Genomic DNA, 6,494 nt, shown 5'->3' on the forward strand with positions numbered 1-6,494 from the left:
TTATGGTTTCACCTCCACACACCCCGCTAGCTTACATATGAGAGAAAACATATAATATTTTCTCACAGTATGACTTATTTAACTCAAAATTATATTCTTCAGTTTCATCAGTTTCCCCGAAAATTGTAGAATTTTGTTCTTTATGACTCAATAATACTCCATTCTGTGATATATATATATATTTATATATATAAATATATATAATATATATAATATTAATATAATATATATTTATAATATATATATTTTTATATATATATATATATATATATATATATTGTCTTTATCCATTCATTTGTTGATAGCCACCTAGGCAGACTCCATAACTTGACTAGTGAATTGTGCTGTGGCAAACATTTTATTTGTATGCATTTGTTTTTAAAGTATACTCACTTTAATTCTTCTGGATAAATTCCAAGGAATGATAGAACTTGATCATACAGTAATTCTACTTTTAGCCTTTTGGGGACACTCCATACTGATTTCTACAGTGACTAAAATAATTTAAATTTTCACCAACTGTGTGTATGTGTTTCTTTTCCCCACATCTTCACCAACTTTTTTTGTTATTTGTATTTTTCATGCTTGCCACAGTAAGAGAAGTGAGAAGGAATCTCAGTGTAGTTTTGATTAGCATTTTCCTGATTTGTTAAAGAAGTTGGACTTCTATGCATATTTCTTTTAATAAGTGCCTATTCAGTTCATTTGTACATGTATAGGCTGGGCTATTTTTTAATGTTGAGTTTTTAAAAATTTCTTTATTCAGGGATGGGGGCGGTAGGAAGAGGCCAAGCCACGGGGCGTCACCCTCTCCCCTGTCCCAAGGCGGCCCACTGCCTGTATCTGAGTCACTTGGCCGCTAGAGGACCTGAGCCGGAGCCTGAGCCGTCAAAGTAGCAAGAACAGGAATCTCCCAACGGGAGGGCGCGCTGGGGGTGCAGGCTCGGACGGAGGTGGGCGGGGGACCGGAAGGTGCGGAGCGCACGGGGAGGGCGGAGGAGGTGCCACCGCTGTTGCCGCCACAGCAGCAGAATGAGCGTCGTCTGGGCAGGCGGGTGGGCAGCAGCGGGCAGGAGCCAGAGTGCGCAGGGAGACTGCGCCCACCACCTTCCCTCCCCCCCTCCCAAGACGGGAGCGGGGCGTCCAGGCCACCGAAGCCGCCTGAGGGAGAGTTGGGGCTGAGTTGTCCTCCAGGGAGAGTGCGCCAAGACTGCTGCAGCTGTGGGCCAAGTTAAACCCATCCACAGTAATGGCTACAGCCTTACCCAGGACCCTGGGAGAGTTGCAGCTATATAGAATACTGCAGAAAGGCAATCTGCTTTTTTGATGCCTTTATCCAACAAGGTGGCGATGATGTCCAGCAACTCTGTGAAGCTGGAGAAGAGGAATTTTTGAAAATCACTGGCACTCCTTGGCGTGGCTAGCAAGCCCCTTCATGTTAGAAGACTATAGAAGACTTTGAGAGACTGGATTACAAACCCTGGCCTTTTCAATCAGCCACTGACTTCCCTTCCTGTCAGTAGTATACCTATCTACAAAGTACCAGAGGGATCACCAAATTGGCTGGGAATATCCTGAAGTAGCAATGAAAGGAACCTCATTTTAAAATTCCCAAATGTGCTGCCACTACTTGTGTGCAGAGCTTGGGACAAGGGAAGTCAGATGTGATGGGAGCTTAGCACAACAGACTCTGGCAAGGCCACCATGCTACTGAGGGAGAACACAGTCTGACCCCAGCAGACCTTGGCTCTCCAGCTTTCTCCAAGGAAAGCAGTGAAGCACTGGATGCTGCTGCTGCCCTCTCTGTGGCTGAGTGTGTGGAGCGAATGGCCCCCACACTGACAAAAAAGTGATTTGAATGAAGGGAAAGAGCTGCTAAAAACCAACAAGAAGTTGGCCAAAATGGTCACGTTTTTGAAATAAGTGATGATAATCCACAAAAAGAGGAGGAAATTCGAAAATACAGTGCAATGTATGGCAGATTTGATTCAAATAAAAAGGATGGGAAACATCTCACACTTCATGAGCTCACTGTTAACGAAGAAGCTGCCCAATTCTATGTGAAAGATAATGCTCAGCTTACAAGAAGAGATGAACTTTCTGCTTTGGCTAGGCATATTTCTCGAGAAGTCACCTATGAATATACTTACAGATACATCAAGTCAACATGTGGTGAAAGAGATGAATTATCCTTAAAGAGAATTAAAGTAGAGGATGTATTTCCAGATTTCCAGGATTCTATGCACACACTCTTTCAGCAGGCTAGAGCCAAGAGTGAAGAACACGCAGCCCTTAGTTCACAGCAGTCTGAAAAGGTGATGGCAAAGCAGATAGAGCTCCTCTGTGCCCAAGCTGGCTATGCTATGAGAGACTGCAGCATGCTGAGAAAAGACTGTCTACAGGGCTTTACCAGGCAGAGCTCAAAAGAGCAGTCCTGATGGCTTGCCTTCTGATAACTCAGATGGACAAGGAAAGACACCTTTGAATATCCAAATGCCTAATTTGCAGAACAGACAGCCACATCATTTTGTGGTGAATGGGTAGCTGAGTAGACTTTACTCAAGTGAGGCCAAGTCCCACTCCTCAGAGAGCCTTGGGATTTTAAAAGACTACCCTCACTCAACTTCTACTTTGGAAAAGAAAGTCAACAAAACAGAACCTGAAGATTCGAGATAGCTCTGATTCTCCTACTGTTCTCTGGAAATGGCATCAGATTTAAGGATAATGCTCCATCATAGAAATAAGGCTTAATAGCCAATGTTGCCTCATTAAGCTCAGATTTCATAGCCAAAGCATAAGAACTCCTGCATCAGTCTGTGGAAACTGGGAAGAAAAAACAACAGCCACAAAAGAAAAGAATTTAGAGTTGCAATTTATATCACAAATATTGATCCATTCACATTCCTGTGTAAGTTATTTTATGTGAAAAGGTTACAAGTTAATATTGTAAGCATTCATTGTTTCAGAATGTACAATGTATTTGTGTAATTTATAAAGTAAAATCTAGATGTTGAGATCTGTTTGGTCCTAATAGACTCGGATATAGTTTGTTTTATTTGAAATTTTATTGTCTGCTTTAAGTGTATTTAGTGTAAATATTATTATCAGAGTTTAAAATCTTTACAGTCATAAAATAGAAAGCTTAAGTAATATAGTTATTGGCAAGGTTGCAATAATTATAGAAAAATTAAAAGCAAATTCTCAATTTAAGCCAAAGAAAATAGTGTGTATTTAATACTTAATGAAACTAATTTTACCAGAAAATGTATAGAATTTATTCAGTAACCTTTTTGCTGTTTTAATGAGTGCACATTTACACAATTAGTTAGGGAAAAGTTAAAAAGAGAGCAATAAAGTAGAAAATCTCTCTTACCTAGTTGGCTCAGATTGGATTGCAGAATTGCTGTTTAAGACATAACAAATATAGGAAGCTATTTCTTGGACAGATCTTAAAACAAGTTGACTAATGTATAAAATCTTTGATTAAACATTCGTATTTCAGAATGTGTTAAGTAGATTAAGATGTAGTACATTAACGCTAAATGAGATAAAGATGATGACTTAACAAAGGCTATAATAGATTTTGTATTCAGAAATTCTTCTCCATGTATAAGAGTCAGACTAGGTGGCTCTCACTGGAGAATGTCTTCCCACCCAACTATCACAAGAGTGGAGTCACTGATTCATATTTGCCGGCATATTTCTATGGAAGTTAAGTTGACAGCTTTATTATTTATTTTACAATTTTATTTGTGTACACCTTTCAGATTTTTGAATGCAGTTTTTTTTGTAAAATTTATTTTAACTTAAAAGTATATTTTTAATTTCCCTATTAGTATACTGAGTGCTCATACACATTATTAAATGTTAATAATATATTGGCATACTTGTAAGGATTTCACATTTGAATCCATAGTGGGTATTTAAAAAAAAAAAAAAGGAAAATCCAATGTCGGCCAATATCTATTTTTTCTGCTGATTAAAGAGAAGATATTTGACAGTTTATATACTTATTACACATTCATCTAAACCCAGATATTGCTGAGAAGAGAATATGGACATGGAGTATATGTTTTTCTGTTTTTAGTTCTGCTTTAACTCATAACTGTGTAACAAATATTGTCATAATCTGTTATACTAAAATTTGTCAGCCAAATGTTAGATGAAATGTCTGCCCTATAGTCTCTGATCACTATCATATATATAATTGCTTTTTTCATTTTGATTTGTAGAAGAGCTTTATGGTAGAAAAAATCAGTGAACAACTTTTATACTGTTAAGAGACTTTTTTTCCTTCCTAAATGCTTTACAGGTACCCTGGTATTTTGCCAACCGAAGAAACTTTTTATGGACCTTGCAACTTCTTTGCTAACTTGAGGTTGATTATTTTATTATTCACTGCTTGTAGAACTAATGTGAGTACAATTTAAATAGAATTTTCAGTTTTTAATATTAGCCATAGCACTGGTTAGTATCTCAGTAGTTTCATGAAACATTTCCTGTATTCTAATATATTTTGAGAAATTTTGTGGTCTTTTTTTTTTATTGTGTCTTACAGTTCAAGTTTATAAATTTTAATAAGCAATCATTTTTAAAAATGCAATAATCTCCCAACTATTATTTATCCATCTTTCATGAACTCACAAACTGCATCTTTAAATCCATAAGTAAGAGTCCTTAATCACACTTTTCTGCTCTTTCAAGCTTAGTGATGAAGAAGCACAAAAATTTCAGTAGAAAACAGGTTTTATTTTGTAAACATTAATGTATTAAAATAATATATATAATATATTATACATATACTATTTTTATTTGAATTGTATATATGAATTGGATGTTATAACTAGTTGTTTTTTTAAATTGTGTTAGGGGTATTTTCACTGAACAAGGTTGATTGGTTACCTCAATATTACAGCCAAGATAGTCAAAGGGAGCATTAAAAAAAAATCTTTATTCATTTGGGATATTTGTTTTCTGAAGAGTGGCTGGCAAAGATTTTCTGCCATTCTATAGGTTATCTCTTCACTCTACTAATTGTTTCCTTTGTTGTACAGAAGCCATTAAATTTGATGTTAGTTGATTTATTGATTCTTTATCATATTTCCTGAGCGATTGGTGTTCTATTCAGGAAATCTTTGCCTATGCCTGTATGTTGAAGTGTTTCCCCAATTATTTCTTCCAAGAGTTGCAGAGTTTGGATCTAGTATTTTGGCCTTCAATCAATTTTGAAGGCTAATATATCTGGATCTAGTTTTCTTCTATGTACGGATATGCAATATTTCTAGGACCACTTGTTAAATAGACTTTATATTCTCCAGTGTATATTTATGTTAGTTTTGTCAAGAGCCAAATGTCTATAGCCATGTGGAATTGCCTCTGTGTCTTTTCTTCTGTTCATTTCCTCAATGTGTCTGTTTTTATGGCAGTACTATGCAATTTTAGTTACTCTGACTCTGTAGTATAATTTGAAATCAGGTACTGTGATGCCTCTAGCATTGCTCTTTTTGCTCAGTATTGTTATAAGTATTCTGAGAGTTTTGTTCTTCCATATGAGTTTTAGGACTTTTTTTTTTTTTTTTTTAGTTCTGTAAAGAATGTCATTGGTATTTTGATAGGTATTACATTAAATCTGTAGATCACATTTTGTATTGTGGCCATTTTAATTATGTTAATTCTGACTATCCATAAACACGGGAGATCTTCATCTACTGTCTTATTTCTTTCTTTTCTGTTTTATAATTTTTATTGTAGAGGTCTTTCACTTTCTTAGTTATGCTTATTCCTAGGTTTATTTAAAACTACTGTGATGGGAATTGTTTTCCTGAGTCTTTTCTCAGCCGATTTTACTATTCATGTACAGAAAAAGTTTTGCATGTTTATTTTATGTTTTGTTACTTTGCTGAATTTCTTTTTTATTGGATCTATAAGTCTTCTTGTGGAAATGTTAGAGTTTTCTAAGCATAAGATCATATTATCTGCACATAGGAATAATCTGAATTTTTCCATTTCTAATTGTATCCCATTTATTTCTATCTCTTGCCTAATTTCTAATTTTTGTTTGTATCTAGTATTGCTAGTAAAGTATGTAGGGCTTAAAAGAAATAGAAGCAGGAGGAAGTAAAAATAAATGAATAAAAAAGGGGAGGGAGAACGGCTGTAATGCCGCAGCTAGTAGAAGAGAGGAAGAACCAAGGAGTGGTTCTACTTGTCATCCTAATTTTTCTTGTTTTCATCTTGTCATGGAGATTCAGTAAGTGTCTTGGAACAATATTGAATTTTTTTAGATTGTTTGTGTGTTACTTTAATATTTGAATTCAACTGGGATTTAGAAGACTATCAAAATATATGTGTCTTTTTGGTTTCAGGAAATTTGACCTGCCATTAAAAAAAACAAAAGTAAAAACAGGGGTTGGGGGGCGGGGCAGAAGCAGATAATGACAGAAGAAACTGGAGTAGGAGGAGCATAAGATGGCAAGGGATATAATTTAGTGGTT

The 6,494-nt window shown here is 35.8% G+C and overlaps 1 pseudogene; it reads left to right on the forward strand.

Moving 5' to 3' along the window:
• The first annotated feature begins 986 nt into the window (after positions 1–986).
• On the forward strand, positions 987–6,290 carry LOC101977420 (NGFI-A-binding protein 1 pseudogene; annotated as a pseudogene).
• The last annotated feature ends 204 nt before the right edge of the window (positions 6,291–6,494 follow it).

The sequence above is a fragment of the Ictidomys tridecemlineatus genome, chromosome 5 (assembly GCF_052094955.1).
Source record: "Ictidomys tridecemlineatus isolate mIctTri1 chromosome 5, mIctTri1.hap1, whole genome shotgun sequence".
Lineage (NCBI taxonomy): Eukaryota > Metazoa > Chordata > Mammalia > Rodentia > Sciuridae > Ictidomys > Ictidomys tridecemlineatus.